Source organism: Periplaneta americana, chromosome 13, assembly GCF_040183065.1.
Source record: "Periplaneta americana isolate PAMFEO1 chromosome 13, P.americana_PAMFEO1_priV1, whole genome shotgun sequence".
NCBI classification, from domain to species: domain Eukaryota; kingdom Metazoa; phylum Arthropoda; class Insecta; order Blattodea; family Blattidae; genus Periplaneta; species Periplaneta americana.
In genome coordinates, this window is record NC_091129.1 from 154,606,451 (window position 1) to 154,627,805 (window position 21,355).

At 36.4% G+C, this 21,355-nt stretch overlaps 1 protein-coding gene across 7 annotated transcripts in view; it reads right to left on the reverse strand.

Moving 5' to 3' along the window:
• Window positions 1-21,355, reverse strand: part of LOC138712568 (cubilin) — a 909,639-nt gene that overhangs the window by 126,480 nt on the left and 761,804 nt on the right. The window lies entirely within an intron of this gene.

Genomic DNA, 21,355 nt, shown 5'->3' on the forward strand with positions numbered 1-21,355 from the left:
ACAATCCAATGTGTAGGGCTCTGAGTTCTGCAGTCACAACTGGCCTACGTCTATGTTCATGATACAACGGAATGGGCTATGGAAATTCAGCTCTCCTTGGCAACGGTTCTGCAGTCACAACTGGCCTACGTCTATGTTCATGATACAACGGAGTGGGCTATGGAAATTCAGCTCTCCTTGGCAACGGTTTTGTTGTGAATTGTTTTGTATCTTTTCTGACGAGAAATAAAAACTGTTCTTGAGTTTCATTTACTCAGTATATTGTATTCTAGCTACAAATGTCTCGCTTCTTATGCCATCTATGCGAGAGATGTAGAACGTTTTTGTTCTACGCGTGGTTTGCAAAGGAAAGTGTCCTCTAAGTCGTTCGTTGACGAATCGTTGGAATCGCAGAATAGGAAGAATCGTGAACTCGTTGACGATTCAAAAGAATAGTTGGAATCGCAGACTGAGAAGAATCGTGAACGAATCGTTAGAATCGATTCGTAATGTATGATTGAATCGTTGGAATCGACTTCTGAAAAAGAATCGTGTTGCCCAACTCTAGTTCGGAGCACTTTCAGATATGTTCTCAAGCTCGTCCCATCATAAATGTTAAATGAGTGTGTGCAAATTTTTTTAAATGTGTAATTTTCTATAAGACTTTTGGTTATTTACAAGAAGTCGTCGCTGAACGATTCACATTATTTCCAGGTTAGTTGAATCAACTCATCTAGTGAACGATATAAATCTTTAAAATACTAGGTGTCTCTCTCTCCCTTGTTACTTGTGAGCCATCCCAAACCCCGACCTCCACTCCTAAGAGCGCCGGTCCTTATATACCCGTCAGTCAAGGCCTTCTGACAAATAAAAGCAATTGACAATAGATATCTCAGTCATGACAACCTCATAAAATATCCTATCAATTGAATAATCGATCTTGCTACGTACAACATAATTATATTATATTATTACCCATTTCAGCGAGCACTGACGACCACTGCAAAATACGATAATTTGGTCCAGGAAGCATTGTCTTTTGGCACAAGGATGATTTATGTAACATGTTTCTAAATTATTAGTCTTTTAAATACCGGTACATTCTTTAATAAATCACTGAAAAACAAATGTAAATATAGGAAGTGGAGTGAGTACGAAATTATTATTATTTTTTGGCGCATCATTTTTACGTAAATAACGAAAAATAAAAAGGGATTATTAGAAAGTACGTACACTGCGTTTGTCAAATGCGCATCACCATGCTTTCGAAAAGGCACTTTTAAGTGCCCGACACCCCGCTTTTTTTCATCATGTGCTACAAGTCAGATCATCATCGGGGCTGCTACCCCTCTTTTTTCATCATGTGCTACATGTCGGATCATCATCGGGGCTTGCAGCCCCGACACCCCGCTTTTTTCATCATGTGCTACAAGTCAGATCATCATCGGGGCTTGCAGCCCTGATACCCCGCTTTTTTCATCATGTGCTACATGTCGGATCATCATCGGGGCTTGCAGCCCCGATACCCCGCTTTTTTCATCATGTGCTACACGTCAGATCATCATCGGGGCTTGCAGCCCCGATACCCCGCTTTTTTCATCATGTGCTACACGTCAGATCATCATCGGGGCTTGCAGCCCCGATACCCCGCTTTTTTCATCATGTGCTACATGTCGGATCATCATCGGGGCTTGCAGCCCCGATACCCCGCTTTCTACGTCATGTGTTACACGTCGGATCATCATCGGGGCTTGCAGCCCCGATACCCCTCTTTTTACATCATGTGCTACACATCGGATCATCATCGGGGCTTGGAGCCCCGATACCCTGCTTTTTACATCATGTGCTACACGTCGGATCATCATCAAGGCTTGTAGCCCCGATACCCCGCTTTTTACATCATGTGCTACACGTAGGATCATCATCAGGGCTTTCAGCCCCACTTGCTACGTGCAAAACAATTATATTATATTATTACCCATTTCAGCGAGTACTGACGACCACTGCAAAATACGATAATTTGGTCCAGGGAGCATTCTCTTATGGCACAAGGATGATTTATGTAACATGTTTCTAAATGCTACGTACAACATTATTTTATTACATTATTATTACCCATTTCAGCGAGTACTGACGACCACTGCAAAATACGACAGTTTGGTCCAGGGAGCATTCTCTTTTGGCACAAGGATAATTTATGTAACATGTTTCTAAATTATTAGTCTTTTAAATACCGGTACATTCTTTAATAAATCACTGAAAAACAAATGTGAATACATAGGATGTGGAGTGAGTACGAAATTATTATTATTTTTTATTTTTTGGCGTATCATTTTTACGTAAATAACGACAAATAAAAACTAACATGCCACATAACATTATTTTAAGAAATACAAGAAACAAGCATGAACAATATTCACCATTCTTAATGATCGGGGGATAGAAAAAAAACCGTATGGAATAGATATTACATACAAATGTGCGTGTAATAAACAATAAGCAAACCATCTTCGATTAATAATTCCAAAACAACGTGAATATAGCGTGCATTGTGTAGGAAAATAATTTCTTATAAGTTGCTCCCAATGTGCATCATTGTTAACTTATGAAAACAAATGAAAATTAACATGGCATATAAACACTATTTGAAGAAAGATAGGAGATATTAAGTAATATTCATCGTTCTTAATGATCTTCGGATGGAAAATAACAATGAAATATGTATAAAATAGAAATTACATACAGGTGAGCATATAAAAAACAGTAAGTAGAATTATTTATTTGATTAATAAGCTTAAATTACTCCAGGTTTAGTGTGTTGTGTAACAATAGACAATGGAATCGTTCACAGAAGTGAACTATAAATGATGTGAATCGTTCAGTGCATCCATCTTGTGTAACAATACCCTAGAAGTGAACTATAAACGATGTGAATCGTTCAGCGACGACTTCTTACAAATAACCAGACTTTTACACAAAAAGACCAAAATAAAGAAGATGGGTAGACCTACACATGAATTAAAATTATAAGTGACGAAGAACAGTAATAGAGAAGTGACAAGAAAATTCAACATTCGGACTTACGAAAAATGCAATATGTGGCTGCAATACAAAAGACGCTGTATTTTGTTTTCCTTGCCTATTGTTCGACGGCGAACATTTATTGACAAAAATAAGTACGTTTTATGAATTTTATTTATTTTTCTGTTTGGATTTAGAACTGTGCGTAGTAACTAAATAATTTTGATTATCGTTTTGCAGGTATGATTGATTTGAATGACATGAATTAAAGAATTAAAAAACACGATTCTTCAGCTGCACACATCAACAATAATGTTAAATTAGCAGTGTTGGGTCAAACAAACATACAGACACAATTGGATTCAATTGGATTGTTGCACTTCACAATGATAAAGTTACCAAGAACAGATATGTGCGTGCGGTTTTGTGGAGCTTTGGAGTTGGCCTTAAGAGGTCACGATGACGGAGACTCATCTTTAAACGCTAGTATTTTTCTTGGCCTCATCAATTTCAGTTCTGAATTAGACGCACTCTTAAGGAACATTTGGAAAGAACAACAGTGTTTAAGGACACATCAAACATTATACATAACGAAGTCCTTCAAGCCATTTTGATGTATGCCATGACGATATTTCAAAGAAATAAAGAAAGCTGCTGACTTTTTAGCAATTAAGGCTGATGAGACGACACACGTATCGAATGCTTGTGGACGTGTGAACTGTGTTATAAAACGCAATATAGCGAAAACAATATTATTTACGGTGTTCTGCAATAGAAATTGAACACTTTACTTTGCTATTACTGGACCTACATAGGAAAATGATTAACTCCAATTTCTTGACTAACAAAATTATGTAAATCTATACCTACGTAATATATGTTAATAGTCATGTAGTAGTTAGTACCTATAATAATAATAATAATAATAATAATAATAATAATAATAATAATATGATAATCACAATAAATATTTGTGTACCACCAGGATTATTTATCACCACACGCCACTACCTAATGTTACAAGATTATGCACTCTACCACTTCTACTACACATAACTTAAAGAAGAATTTACTATCGAAGATGGAAAGCACATTTTGTCCATATTGGCCAACATATTTCCTTATAACATTTTAAATTATGGTCGCGGCATTATCAACATAGCCTACTTACTTACAAATGGCTTTCAAGTAACCCGAAGCTCCATTGCCGCCCTCACATAAGCCCGCCATCGGTCCCTATCCTCAGCAAGATTAATCCAGTCCCTACCATGACACCCCACCTCCCTCAAATCCGTTTTAATATTACCTCCCATTTACGTCTCGGCTGCCCCAAAGTTCTTTTTCCCTCAGGTATTCCAACTAACACTATTATATGCATTTCTGGATTCACCCATACGTGCTATATGCCTTGCTCATCTCAAACATCTGGGTTTAATGTTCCTAATTATGTCAGCTGAAGAATACAGTGCGTGCAGTTCTGCGTTGTGTAACTTTCTCCATTCTCCTGTAACTTCATCCCTCTTAGCCCCAAATATTTTCCTAAGCACCTTATTCTCGAACACCCTTAGCCTCTGTGCCTCTCTTAAAGTAAGAGTCCAAATTTCACAACCATACAGAAAACCGGTAATAGGCTTTAACTGTTTTGTAAATTCTAACTTTCAGTTTTTTTTAAAGCAGAGTAGATGACAAAAGCTTCTCAACCGAATAATATTCTGCTTTTAATTTATTCCCTGTGTCATTTATATTTGTTACTGTTGCTCCAAGGTATTATAATTTTTTCTATATTTCAAATAATACATTTCCATTTTTTATATTTCCATTTCGTACTATGTTCTAGTCACGAGACATAATCATATTACTTTGTTTTTTTTTTCGATATTTACTTCCAAACTTACTTGCTTCAAGTGAAATTGTCGCTTTTTCCCTAACCGTTTGTGGATTTTCTCCTAACATATTCACGTCATCCGCATAAACAAGCAGCTGATGTAACCCGTTCAATTCCAAACCTTCTCAGTTTTCCTGGAATTTCCTAATGGCATACTCTAGAGCAAAGTTAAAAAATAAAGGTGATAGTGCATCTCCTTGCTTCAGCCCACAGTGAATTGGAAAAGCATCCGACAGAAACTGACCTATACGGACTCTGCTATACGTTTCACTGGGACATATTTTAATTAATCGTACTAGTTTCTTGGGAATAAAACTCAATAAGAATGTTATGTAAAACTTCTCTCTTAACCGAGTCGTATGTCTTTTTGAAATCTATAAATAACTTATATACTGTGCTATTATATTCCAATTTTTTCTCCAATATCTGTCGAACACAAAAAACCTGATCAATAGTCGATCTATTACAATTATCAACATACATCTAGCAAGTTAGTTTGTTCTGTTGCTTTTGACTGAGCTGTACTAAGCTGTGCTCTGGAATTACTGTGGCTTCTTGAGCGACTAACATTAGCTGCACTGGGCCACATCGCAAGACCTACTCTAAGCAATACTTTTTCCTAAGTCTTGTAATTACTGTGACTTATACAGGGACATCATTTTATTTTTACTAACATTTTTAATATTAACCTGGCTATATATTTGGATTAAAAGTCTATAACCGGAAACACCGCTTGCTCCTCCTTCCAAGACTGGAGTTCGATTATACTGCCGTAAAATACAAATCACATTACTAAGTATAGGAGGCAAGAAAAGTAATTCATCCATTTATGTAAACTAGGAAATATCGCAATTTTGAGTTTGATAATTTTCATTAGATTTTTATTTAATCAAAATACAGTACTGTATTAACACTTAGTGTTTTTACTCACGAATTGAACTATCCATTCGGACGTATTAATTATGCTGTGTATATTGTACTGTTACAGCATATTAGCGTACGATATAGAGAATGAAGTTAAATTGAAAAATAATCATAATATGGATATTTAAACACATTTTTGAAAATGATGGCCGTTCATTTCGATACAGGCTTCAGTTCTTTTGTGCATATTATCGCACTATAGACTATTGTACCTAATTCCAATTACCAGCTTCGTCCTTCGTACTAGTAACTCATATTGAAATAATTCTATACCTATTCTATAAAAGAGTACCTTACTGTAAATTTAATCTTCACTTCTGCCCGATCCGAAAAGATAAAATTACTCAGAAATGCTATCTACTGTCCGTTCAAGTGGTTTTGTCGCAGGGTCGTAGAAAGGGGGGGGATCACGTGACAGTTAATTAATTAACGAGGCCCTTTCATTTATTTTAAACAGTTGTATAATATTACGTAGACGTCCAATTCCTAACAGAAATTAATGTTTTCAGAAAAGAGCTAAGACAGGCCAGCTACTAGACTTTACAGAGGAGCGAACAGAAGCGGGTGGGGGGAAACCGGGATGCGACGTAGGCAAACGGACGACGGTATGATTCAATATTGAATCGTCACTAGAAAATGCGAACATATTTCTGGAACGTACTATACTCACTAACTCAGTACTGCATACGCGGTCTTGGTTCTGTGTGGAGGACGGTTGTAAGTTTACTAGTAGAAGGGGTGGGAGTGAAGTACATTCAAAAACTCAGGTATAATAAAAATTGAAGTAAAAATAAAATGATGTCTCTGTAGAAACAATATGCTTAAATAATGTCGTGTAATCCTCATTCCTTGTTTTAAAAATTCCTCTCGAGAAAGTATGCATTGCGTTGTGGCTGTCATTGGTCTCGATGTGAGCTCTTGCCAATGTCACTGCGACGCGATTACAGATCTATGTACAGGGACATCATTTTATTTTTACTAACATTTTTAATATTAACCTGTCTATACCTTTAGAGAACCAGAAACACCGCTTGCTCCCCCCTCCAAGACTGGAGTTCGATGATACTGGCGTAAAACACAAATCACTCTACTAGGTATAGGAAGGAAGAAAAGTAGTTCATCCATTTACGTAAACTAGGAAATATCGCGATTTTGAGTTTGATAATTTTCATTAGGTTTTTCTTTAATCAAAGTACAGTACTGTATTAAGAATAAGTGTTTTTACTCACGAAGTGAGTTATCCATGCTAACGTATTCATTATGCAGTGTATATTATACTGTCTACAGCATATTAGCGTACACTATAGAGAAAGAAGTTAAATTGAAAAATAATCATAATATGAATATTTAAACACAATTTTGAAAATGGTGGCCGTTCATTTCGATACAGGCTTCAGTTCTTTTGTGCATATTATCGCACTCTAGACTATTGCATCTAATTCCAATTGCCAGTTTCGTCCTTCGTACTAGTAACTCATGTTGAAATAATTCTGTACCTATTCTACGTACTGTGAATTCAATCTTCACTTCTGCCCGACCCGAAAATATAAAATTACTCAGACATGCTATCTATCCCCATTAATCTCCCTAATTACTTAAATTAATTAACTAATTACATCTCTCCCCCCTCTTCGTAATTGAGCCATCATATAGCCAAATGGCTTGTCTCAAAATTGAGACGATTCAACAAGGCTCATGATAACAATCACCTCCTACATAATAGCCAAATTGGCTAGTCTCCTATACATGAGACAATTCATCTCGCCTAAGGTATTCCGTGGTTTTCCTCAGGCGTAAGACAAATGTCGGGATGAGCCCTATAAGAAATGGGCCACGGACCTATATGCCCTTCCCCATATATATTCCACCTTTATTATATACGATGTATGCCCTAGTTCAGATAATATTAATAGTCTATTAAATATACGAGGTCACTCAATACGTATGCAAATTGAAAGGTCAGGGACCTCTCAAATTGCAGATTAGATTTCACGGCGCTTCTTCCGACGGCCTTCACATGCTTTGTCATTGAACAACAGATGACGGCGTCTTGCCATCCTAACGGCAAACACCAGCCAACTCCTCCTCGCCCCGTTCCGTGATCAATTGATCAATCTCAGCCCCCCTCGCGTATGTGGTACCTAAGAGGTTACGTCCAATTTCGGCTTCCCCTTCAAAATTTTCTAGAACTCCTTCAGGGGAGCAGCGTAACCCGGAGTGAGACTAGTGGCCAACAGGCTTGGAGCTCACATATTTAGTTTTGTACAGCCCCCAACCCCTTGCAAGGACGCGTTTTGCGTACCTTTTAGATTTTCCTCCCAATTCTCCTTCGATTTTTCGATTTTTCGATATCTACTGTCCGTCCAAGTGGTTATGCCGCAGGATTGTAGAAAGGGAGGAAATCACGTGACAGTTAATTACTTAACGAGGCCCTTTTATTTAAGTTAAATTAAACAGCTGTATAATATTACGTAAACTTCCAATTCCTAAGAGAAATTAATGTTTTCAGAAAAGAGCTAAGACAGCCCAGCTATTACAGAGGGGCGAGCAGAAGCAGGTGGGGGAAATCGGGATGCGACGTAGGCAAACGGACAGTACCTGTGCGAAAATATGATTCAATATTGAAAGCTCTTTCGTCACTTGAAAACGCGAACATATTTCTGGAACGTACTATACTCACTAACTCAGTACTGCATACGCGGTCTTGGTTCTGTGTGGAGGACGGTTGTAAGTTTACTATTAGAGGGGGTGGGAGTGGAGTACATTCAAAAACTCAGGTACAATAAAAATTGAAGTAAAAATAAAATGATGTCTCTGTAGAAACAATATGCTTAAATAATGTCGTGTAATCCTCATTCCTTGTTTTCAAAATTCCTCTCGAGAAAGTATGCATTGCGTTGTGGCTGTCATTGGTATCGATGTGAGCTCTTGCAATGTCACTGCGACGCGATTACAGATCTATGTAGCAGTTGTTAATCAATAGAGAAGGCCTTTCACTTTGTTAGCAATAACTCTGCCAGTCTATGGTGAGCAGCCATCAAACCCAGACAGACGAGTGAGGATTCCAGACTGTGATCAGTCATCAAAGCCAGGTCTGCAACGAGGCGATGCGAGATAAGCACACCAAAGAATTACAGGTCACACAACGTATGAGACTGAACGCAACGTAGAACAAACGAGCGAATCAACGGCCTTTGTATTAATGAGGCATAAATCATATTCCTACGGCAGCAGCTGTCCCCTCGGTGTCGATGTCTACGATGGCGTTCGGCGTTAAGTATAGTGGGAACACCAAATTCAATAAGAATATCATATAAAACTTCTCTCTTAACCGAGTCATATGCCTTTTGAAATCTATGAATTCAACTGCCACAATGATTTGAAGAGTAGGCCTAAGGCTGTGTTGTGTATTACAAAAAATAAATAAACATAGTCTTTGATGTGAACTTTTAACTTCAAATGTTACTGTTTTATGGGCACTGTTCTTAATGAAAAGTTTAAGGCTATATTACAATAATCTTTGATGTAAAATTTTAACTTAAAATGTTACTATATCAGAGGCACTATTCTCAACATGTTAAAACCTATATTACAATAACCTTTGATGTATTTGCATTTATTGGTTTATTTTACGACGCTGTATCAACATCTCAGGTTATTTAGCGTCTGAATGATATGAAGGTGATAATGCCGGTGAAATGAGTCCGAGGTCCAACACCGAAAGTTACCCAGCATTTGCTCGTATTGGGTTGAGGGAAAAGCCCGGAAAAACCCTCAACCAGGTAACTTGCCCCGACCGGGATTCGAACCCGGGCCACCTGGTTTCGCAGCCAGACGCGCTGACCGTTACTCCACAGGTGTGGACTGAATGATTTATTTGTTATTGTTTCATAGGTACATGTAATGATGAAACCTAAGAACGAATAATGGTTAAAGCCACTTTTAACCCACCTTGTATTGAATGTTCTGTACATCTTAACGAGAGAAAAATTATCCCAAATCAAATAGGGGAGACTGTTGTACCTTTAGCATAGTGTACCTTTGAACATTTTTTGTTTTTTAATGTTTGCTGCTACCTAGAGGACTCAAACTGAAGTAGATTGTAGAGAAAACCGCTAAGTAGCTCTGGTCGTAGTTTCAGTTTGATTTATTGAAAAGTTTGAGTTCCGTGGACAAAAGAAGTTTTTTTAGTACCAAAAGTAAACATTTCGTTCATTGATGTATGTTTTCTAACACAAAACCAGATTGCATTTGTTAATATCTATCAAGTACGGTGTGTTCCCTATCATCTGGTGAGTAATAACATATTTTAATTTCCATGATTTATTTGACTCTCTAGTTTTGGGAGCCATATTTGTTTAAACGTGCACCCTCTTGTACCTTTGAACACAAAACATCTTGCACCATGGAACATGTTCCAAATTACACGATACTATCGGTTTTTGTTTTTCTTTTATTTTAAGGTCATGTCACGAAGTGAGTCTGGAATTAAAGAGGTCCCCAATTGATCCGGATGTCTTGAAGAAAGCTGTTGAAGCAGTTATTGCTCCTCCAGGAAATAAAATCTAAATCAGAGAAGCCTGCTCTGGTTTATGATTGAAAATACATTTTAAATATAATTGTCAGTTTTTACAGCTATATTCCCACCTATATTCCATCTGTTCCAACTTACTTACGTAATGTCCCAAGGTACACGAGCCTGTTGTACCTTTGAACACATTACATATCGCTTCATTTTATTTTTTCCATCCTTAATAGATCTGTAAAACAGGAAAATACATACAGGAACTTGTAAAGGAATCTTCAATAATCATTTCAAGCATTTTTTCATTTAAAAAATTTCATTTCCCAAAATTAAAAAAAATAAAATGTGAAAAGTGTTTAAAGGTACAACAGTCTCCCCTATACTTGTAATTACTAAGATCTTAAAACATAAGGAGGACACCAAAGCCACCAAACACGAATATCACCACTCCGTATCTTCCATGTAATTTCAACCGTGTCAACTCGACAATGTAGCCAACACTTCTGGTGAAAAACGCTTAAAAGATTAGTTACATTGCCAATTAACTTATTAGTTAGGTAGGGAAGAGTCGGGTAGTATCGGACAGTGCGTTTCTTTCATCTACCACCATATGGTAGTACCTGAATGACATGGTTACGTTTCCCTATGCGACATCACAGAAACGTAACCAAGTCAATCAGGTACTATCATCGTGTAGTAGATGAAAGAAACTCACTGTCCGATATTACCCGATGTCCGATACTACCCGACTCTCCCCTATCTGTTGGCTTTAAAAGTAAGAAATATATTATTAAGTTTAAGAAACCGTATGGGGGAAGACAGATTAAATGCGTTCGGAATTGTTAACAGAAAACACAATTGTACAGTGCATATCCCTTTCAGTTCTTCAGTAAAAAATCTTGGCATTCACATGGATAATAATCTCAACTGGGACTTGCAAACAGAAACCTGCAGAAAAGTATATTCTATTATCCATGTGCTAAAAAGGATAAAAATGTTCATCTCCCCTCTTGCTTAAAAAAGTCCCTTGTGCAGACACTTGTATTTCCCTATTTTGACTATGCGGACATTTTACTGACTGACCTCTCCAGCGACAACAAAACGAAACTTCAACGTGCTCATAATTTGTGTGTACGTTTTGTAAGCAATGTTCGTAAATATGATCATATTACCCCATCCCTGGAAGCAATAGGTTGACTTAAACTAGATAAGAAAAGAAATTTATATTCACTTCTCTTTCTCTCCGAAATCTTGAACCCTTCTATTCCTTCGTACCTGTCGTCTCGCTTCACTTACCTTTCTTCCCACCACAATCTGAACACACGCTCTCGTCATGAAACAATACTAACAATACCATCCCATCGCACCTCCTCATACTCATCCTCTTTCACAATAGCCCTGCCAAGACTCTGGAATTCGCTACCTGCTAGCATCAGGAACTGTCGAAATAAAATTGAATTCAAACGCAAACTTACTAGGCACTTGGTCAGTAATTGATTTCTTGTAAATAGTTTCCTTAATCTATCACAAAATATTTCAATATCCAGTAATTTCATCACTATACAATTTTGTTATTCTAGGTTTAATTTGTAATTCAGTAAATATAAAATATTCTTTGTTTTTCTATGACTATTACACTCTTACTACGTCATACTACTTTTGACCAATAAAATGGTACGAAAGGACGTATTTCAACCAATCATGGCTGCTTATCGCACAATTTTATCGCGTCCCTAGCATTTGTTTAATTTTATCGCGTCCCTAGCATTTGTTTAATTTTATCGCGTCCCTAACATTTGTTTAATTTTATCGCGTCCCTAGCATTTGTTTCTTTGTTTGCCAACATTTGAAACTGCGCTGGTCTGGACGTCAAAAAAAAAAAAAAAAAAAAAAAAAATATATATATATATATATATATATATATAATTACAAACCACTCCAGTCGATGCACAGCAGTTTCAAATATGACTCGCATTGGCATTCAAGAACAAGAATTAATAAAAATCACTGATCATACCTATGCATCTTCTGAAATCCGATTTACAAATGAATGAAGAGCACCATTCGGAAATCCTGAATAAGTTGAATACACCATGTAGGCCTAAATCAACGAGTTCCACTTCTATTACGCACACGTCCAATATAACATAAATTGAACCACCAACCACATTCAAATTTGAAAATTGTACATTTAATAATTATTCCTTTTAAAATTATTCATTCTGAAATCCTGAATAAGTTGAATACACCATGTAGGCCTAAATAAACGAGTTCCACTTCTATTACGCACACGTCCAATATAATATCAATTGAAGCACCAACCACATTCAAATTTGAAAATTGTACATTCAATAATTATTCCTTTTAAAATTATTCATGTTTACTTTTTATGTCGTCGTCGTTAATTAAAACTTTTCTAACACTTGTGTACAGTATATTAGTTAGGTTATGTTATAGCTTCTGCTATATGATATTATGGATAGTCACGTATCAGAGATTGTTTAATATTAAGATTTATTGAAAATCATCTGTCAAGTGACGTTGATTACTGGGATTCGGATAATTGAAGTGGAATGCAACTGTCTTAATAAAAATGAAACTGAATCACCAAAGCCTTCTTGACTAGTAACCGTCTACAGAGTTCAATGAAGATTCCATAGTTGGCACAACTGCCATCTAGCGTAATGGTACAATAATACATTTGAAGACAGGTTTATTTTCGTAAGTCAATTAATATTTTATTGTATTGGAGTACTTTGTTACCTATAATCTTTATATACTTTCTTCTAATCGTGTAATAGTCAATTAAATCCCACTCGAGTTTTGATTTTCTCTAGATAAATCAAAACCTCTAGTGAGATTACTGTTGATAAATTATCTAGCTTTAATTTGTCAGGTAATCTTATCGTACTTTGATTTTTATTGTAATTGTAATTGTAAATTTAATATCTACTAATTGTAATTTTATTTGTAATTGTAATTGTAAATTTAATACTAATTGTAATTTTATTGTTCATATTATAGTTGGAATCTCCTGGTAGAGGGGTAGGGAAGGCCTGACGGCCTTATCTCTACCAGGTTAAATAAATAAATACTAATACTAGATGAAATTACTGACAAGTTCCATGAGAAGAAACGTTGTACAGAATTCTACTTGGAATAAGTAAGGTAAGGGCATATTCTAATTGTTTTTCAATCGAAAATGTAATAGCCTATTATTAAATTTGACATAACGTTCACAACTGAGCCCCTCCATGACTAATATCTACGAGCCGCCACTGGTACAAATTGTAAAACCACTGTTCTTTGTATCCACGAGCCTCATATATTAATTGCTGCTGTTCGTTGTTAAATACTTATTTACTTCTAATGCCGAATAAAACCAACTACTTGTATTTCATTTTGTAAAGAGTACAAAAATATCAGTAACTCGATATCCTGGGAGAGACAGTAACTACTTGCAGAGAACCTACATCGTGACCGACAGTATAGCACCTTACATGTTCATCACGGTCGGACGACTTCTTCTGGGTCAGCAAGTTGCGTTCTATAAAAAGCCCCGAAGACAACGCTGCAACTTTGGGCATGCTGTCAATTTTCCCTTTGAAGAAGAGACACTGTAATGGACACTTCCACACAGCTAGTCAATGATGAGCCATGTGGAAACGCACACATGACCACAACAACGCCACAACATTGCGACTTTGAGGCAGATGACTACAAACTCTATATCTTACTTCGAATGTCATGAGAAATTGAAGATTAAAAAAATAGAACCCTAGTCCAAAAACGCAAATTTGAGATATTTAGTATATGGTGAGTGTATTGTAAGTGCCATCTTCTGAATTATTTATTTATTTATTTATTTATTTATTTATTTATTTATTTATTTATTTATTTATTCTGGTGTAGTTAAGGCCATCAGGCCTTCTCTTCCACAACACCAGGAATACAAATACAATAATAGAAATAAACAGAAAAAACACTATATACAAAATAAAGCACACAAGAAATAAAGAGAGAGAGAGAGAGAGAGAAAAAAAAAACACTATAAACAAAATAAAGCCACACAAAAATATACACAGGTTGCAGTCACACAAACTTTAAATGAGTGATTAAGTATCATAATTAATTGTATCCTAACTAATTAACTAACATAAACAAGAAACTTGGAATTTTAATCTCGATTAAAAAAGAAAAAGAAAAAAAAAACACAAATCAATTCTTCTAGCAATACTTAAAAACATTAATTAAGACAAAATTTTCCAATTTAATTTTGAATTGTGATAAAGTCCGGCAGTCCCTGACGTCATTAGGTAACGAATTCCAGAGATAAAATCACTAGTTTTACAGATAGAAATGAATAAAAACACACATTTACTAAAATTAATTCGTTAAAATATGTAATTACAACAGAAATAAACTCGTTGCCATGGCGATAAAAAATTCCATTTCTTGTGCACTAAGCCAGTACCAGAATTTGTTTGATTCACTGTGTAGAAAATGAAGAAAAATTAAATTAAATTAAATTAAATTAAAGTTAAAGTTACCTACCTCTTACTTTTGAAAAACCCTATATATTATTATAACAGTATAACACAAATGTATACAAACAATAGACAACTAACATACCTTGTCTAATAACAGTTAATAATATTAAAACACACTATGTCCACAAAAAAAGGGGATTTTATTTTCTTCAATGCATAGTTTAATCAAAGATTCGAGGTAATTTTCTCAAATGTAATAATTTGAGAACACAATTTCAAAATAAAAATTATATGACTGTACTTTGATATTGAATTATATGTTAAGAACTAAATTTCTCTAGCGTCAAATGAGTGACAGGATGGCGTGGAAATAAGCGATTCTGACCTGTTTCATATCAACACCCCACTTCAGTTTGCCCTTATCGGTTATCGACCCATGTTTCTCCGATAGAGCCCGACTTTTTCTATTTTTATGACAGTCGCTATGTATATTTTAAAGTGACCCTTGCTGTATTTCTGGAACAAATCCTCGGAACAAACAAATGCATAATTTAATCGCTGCAATATTTTGCACACCTGAAGAAGAAACGCAGTCCGAAAAATTGACAAGCTGAAAAACATTCTAGATTTAAAAAGAGTCACAGAATATCGACCAACTTTCCTGATTTACATATTCAGAAGTGTGAAATACCACATTCAGTATTCCCATACCGCTTAAGCGTCATATTCATTTTACTGCTTTAGGCTTTTAACATATTATTTTTAAAGACGTTCAATATAGTAATAATTATAAATTGGAAACTTACCACTGCAATTTCACCTAAATTGCACTGTTAATTATTGTTTTTAAATATTTGCAAAAATTAAGTAAACTCTAAATCAGTACATAACCTTACCGTTTGTTTTAAGTTCGCATTTATAGACTGGGGGAAAAAAAAGACAGACGTATATCACGGCCTGCTGGAGTATAGTAAACACAGAAAACATTTTATAGGAACAATGTTGAAGATAGATATATTTGTTTTCCAAAGTTGCCGTCATTCAACAGAAACCAAGATGGAGATTTCATTGCAACTCATTAGAAATTCCTCTTTCAGGTATGTAATAAACGATCTTCGCACAAAATAATGTACGATACACGAGCGGTATGTTTATTTTCATGTTCTCGGAAATTAAAAAAGCTCAACTACGTTTCGCTTTTTCAATCTTTTCCTCGAACATGAAAACGTCAACATACCGCTCTTGTAACGCATATTACTATTGTGCGAGATCGTGCGTATTTGCTTGCTTTCCGCACAAAACCAATCCGCAGAAAGTCTAAAATTCCACATTCAGTATTCCCAACGTAACACACATAACAATTTCCCTCTTCTTACCGCTTAAGTGACATACTGATTTTACTGCTTTAGGCTTTTAACATATTATTTTTAGAGACGTTCAATATAGTAATAATTATAAATTGGAAACTTACCACTGCAATTTCACCTAAATTGCACTGTTAATTATTGTTTTTAAATATTTGCAAAAATTAAGTAAACTCTACAACTCCACTAAAGTTACTGCATTCGTGATGCAAGTAACATTAAGGAAGCCGTGAAAAAATCAACAAACTTGCCGATGTTATTACTGCAATATGTTATATAAATAATATTGTTAAAATATTAAAATCAAAAATAAATCATTACATAACCTTACCGTTTGTTTTAAGTTCGCATTTATAGACTGGGGGAAAAAAAGGACAGACGTATATCACGGTCTGCTGGAGTATAGTAAACACAGAAAACATTTTAAAGCAACAATGTTGAAGATAGATATTTTTGTTTTGCAAATTTGCCGTCATGGAACAGAAACCAAGATGGAGATTTCATTGCAACTAATTAGATATTCGTCTTTCAGGTATGTAATAAACGATCTTCGCACAAAATAATGTACGATACACGAGCGGTATGTTTTCTTTCAATTCTCGGAAATTAAAAGAGCTCAACTACGTTTCGCTTTTTCAAACTTTTCCTCGAACATGAAAACTTCAACATACCGCTCTTGTAACGTATATTACTATTGAACTGCGTGCCACAACATAGCGTGTTTCCAATTGCTACATAAGGAGGAAGCTCTCTGAAGTTAAACATTTTTTTAATTATTATTATTGTTATTATTGTTATTATTATTATTATTATTATTATTATTATTATTATCATTATTATTATTTTACTAATGCAGGTACTTGACTGTCATTCAGTATGTTTTGCTATTAGATCTATGCAAGAGATAGCAAGTATCAATACCTAATATACTTTGCATACTTCCACTCGGTAATGAGTTTTGGAAAAATATTCTGGGGAAATTCTACAGATAGTAACAGTAGGGGAAAGTAGCCTATATCGTACCGGCGCCGAAATCGTACCCCTATTAATATTGAGGAAAGTATTGCATGCACGAACCTTCTGGGGAATATTCCATGAAATAAAAATAGAAACTGATACTCGTTCAGTTTCCCGCCTTTCACCCAAGACAACAGCTGTATTAAATCGTGCTTAATAGGAAGTTCTGATTTCTCATATAAGATTTTGTTACTCTTACATAAGCTTTTATTGAAACATTGAGTTAGTTTAATGAATGTCCTTTATTACACCTAACATATAAGATTGTTTGCATTATTTAAACGATAAAAACAATCACTGTAACAGTTTTGTTTAGGTTATAATCTGAATAGTTTGCTTGGAGTGCTGATTTCCTAAATCGTACCTTTGAAAGGTTGCTCATATCGTACTTACTTACTTACTTACTTACTGGCTTTTAAGGAACCCGGAGGTTCATTGCCGCCCTTACATAAGCCCGCCATTGGTCCCTATCCTGAGCATGATTAATCCAGTCTCTACCATCATATCCCACCTCCCTCAAATCCATTTTAATATTATCTTCCCATCTACGTCTCCGCCTTCCCAAAGATCTTTTCCCCTCTGGCCTCCCAACTAACACTCTATATGCATTTCTGGATTCGCCCATACGTGCTACATGCCCTGCCCATCTCAAACGTCTGGATTTAATGTTCCTAATTATGTCAGGTGAAGGATACAATGCGTGCAGCTCTGCGTTGTGTAACTTTCTCCATTCTCCTGTAACTTCAGCCCTCTTAGCCCCAAATATTTTCCTAAGAACCTTATTCTCAAAAACCCTCAATCTCTGTTCCTCTCTCAAAGTGAGAGTCCAAGTTTCACAACCATACAGAACAACCGGTAATATAACTGTTTTATAAATTCTAACTTTCAGATTTTCCATATTCAGAAATATAGTAATGGTATTTTTAACTGCGTGCCACATCATAGCATGTTTCCAATTGCTACATAAGGAGGAAGCTCTCTGAAGTTAAACATTTTTGTAATTATTATTATTGTTATTATTATTATTATTATTATTATTATTATTATTATTATTATTATTATTATTATTATTATACTAATGCAAGTACTTGACTGCCATTCAGTATGTTTTGCTATTAGATCTATGCAAGAGATAGCAAGTAGTCTATCAATACCTAATATACTTTGCATACTTCCACTCGGTAATGAGTTTTGGAAAAATATTCTGGGGAAATTCTACAGATAGTAACAGTAGGGGAAAGTAGCCTAAATTGTACCGGCGCGCGGCGCCGAAATTGTACCACTATTAATATTGAGGAAATTATTGCATGTAGGAATCATCTAGAGAATTTTTCACGAAATGCAAATAGAAACTGACACTCGTTCAGTTTTCCGCCTTTCGCCCAAGACAACAGCTGTGCATTTCGCCCAAGATAACAGCTGTATTAAATCGTGCTTAATAAAAGTTCTGATTTCTCATATAAGATTTTGTTACTCTTTCGTAAGCTTTTATTGAAACATTGAGTTAGTTTAATGAATGTCTTTTATTACACCTAACATATAAGATTGTTTGGATTACTTAAATGATAAAAACAGTCACTGTAACAGTTTTGTTTAGGTTATAATCGGAATAGTTTGTTTGGAGTGCTAGTTTCCTAAATCGTACCTTTGAAAGGTTGCTCATATCGTACCAATACGATTTTGGCAACGTGAACAATTAACGTCAATTTCATAATTATTTTAAATTTCAGAATAGATAATAGATAATGCAGACCTGCCAAGTGAGACACGCGGATTCTCACGCTCACAAGCACCCGAGCTGAAATCTCACGCATTTGTGGCTTACAAAACTTTAAAACAAGACAGTATCCCTGAAGATGTATGGGAAAGTGCTAAAGTCCAACATGAGGTGCAAGTAAGTCGGTACATTTACAGAATGGACATAATTTGGGCATATTTACACTAGGGACAGAACATCTAGAAGCTTGGAGGCCGTTACTTTTAAGCGGTCCGACCACCCCCTCCTCCCGCACTAGCAGGTATGATACCATTCAGCTGCAAAACATTTTCTGAACGGAAGTTATTGTATTGTGAGAGCGCAGCTGGATCAGTGAAGTAAGTGGTCGACGTTTTCAGTTTGTAGTGCAACGAACAATTGTGCTGTGTGTGGGCTCTTCTGTAGTGACGTCACTGAAGCCTCTAGTTGTTCTGTCACCGGTGTATCTCAGATGAAACTAGCAAATGGAGAAGTAAGGTACAAGAGGCTATCTGAGGTTGTTTAAATTGATTTTGATAATTCCACATTCTAATGCGGGTGAAGAATGTGTTTTTTCTACGATAAGGAAAAATAAAACTTGGATTGTACGTTATCATCTGTCTTGACCAGGAAAATGGCCATCCCTGAGCCATGCCATACATTCGAACCACCAAAAGAAGTTGTGGCTAATGCTGAGAAAGCACCGCATCAGTATAATAAAACACATTGCAATAAAGAGTGAGATTTGTATCGTTTACAATTAAGTGCAGTACATTAACTTATTTTGTGTTCTGTTGTTTTCCAAAAAAACGATTAACATTACATAAAAATAATTTGCATTAAAAATTGTGGTTTGTTAATGATTAAGTATGAAATAAATGGATAAAAGAAATTTGTTGTCTGACTCATTTTCCTTGAATTTCATTCTTCCTGACCAGTGGTCTCACTTACAGCGTATTCCGAATCTCACCGGTCCGGTGGCATCAATGACGTCACGTTGCAGCGAAATAAGGAACAAAACTGCTGGAAGGATCGATGCTGTCATGGCGACTATACAAGTTGTTTTCTGTGCTACGCTAGCAAAATTTTGCGAAATTTTCGTACTCCCATCTCGTTCAAAGAAAAGATAGCATAAACAATTTATTTCTTGAACCGGTAGTAATAACGGGTCCGTTGACATGTTCGCTCATAAGCCATTAACATATTGTTTTTACGTTGTGCTCATTACAAACAATACAGCAGAACACACCGCCATGACACAACAGTGCACGATGTTATTCGTCTGCTAATTCCCGCCCTATACAAGAACCAATCAGATTCACTGATGGCGGCTGATGGAGACTGCCACCACCTCTGCAAGTTGATGGTACCTGTGCGACACCGGTGGAGCATCAATGACGTCATCGGTGGAATTCGGAACACCGCGATGCCATCGGATTGCTCACCGGTGAGATTCGGAATACGCTCTTAGTTACCATGGAGACCCTTGGCAGCTCTGGATAATAGGCAAACGAGAATACGGAAAATGGGAACCAAGTGCTTTACTTAAGTCTCTGGACGAATTGCGATCCGGAGTGGTGGGATTGAATGTTGCCATAAGTACGAAATTCCAAAACAGACTTCAAGCGACATTTGATGGGCAAGTTGCAAATCATCCTGCAAATAGATCCGTCAACGAGAGGAATACAGCTTTTCCACGGAAAATAGAAGAGGAATTGGTTCAACATATTCTGATGTTTGACGAATATCTTTTTGAACTTACTATAACAGATGTCAGGTAGCTCGCCTTTGATGTAGTTTTTATTTTGAAAATTATATGTATATTGTGACAGCGACGTGAGATTCGAACTCACGACCAGCGTCCCACAAGAGAGCAGATCGCGCGGGCTTCACGGAGCACTGATGGACGGCGCGGCGGAGAGAAGGGAAAGGGCCTACGCGGCGAGAGAGTGGAGAGAGAGTGCGCGCGCATCTGGTGCTGGTAGAGAGGAGAGGGCTCTGGATTTTTCTGGAGTGCCATCTCTAGAGACGCGTGGAACTTTCGAGGCTACGTCGCTGTGGTTATAAATTACGGACGCGAAGGAACGACAGCAGTTTGCAGTTATTCAGTCAGTGAGTAAGCCAGAGCAAGCAAACCAGACTTGTGTGCCGGAGTTCGACTCGAGTGTGCGTCCGCATCTGCGTCAGCATCCGAAGGCCTGAGTTCGAGTGCAGTGGACCGCAGTTGGAGGGACCTGAGTTCGAGTGCAGTGGACTGTCTCTGAAGGTCTGTGGTTCGAGATACTGTGAACTCGAGTGACTGAGCTAGAAGAACTGTGAACTGAGAACTGGTAGTTCTGATTTGTAAATAGTGCTTTGTAAATATTAGTTAAGATTAGCAGTTCATTGTTGTTCGCACTAGTCCAAGTAAATTGT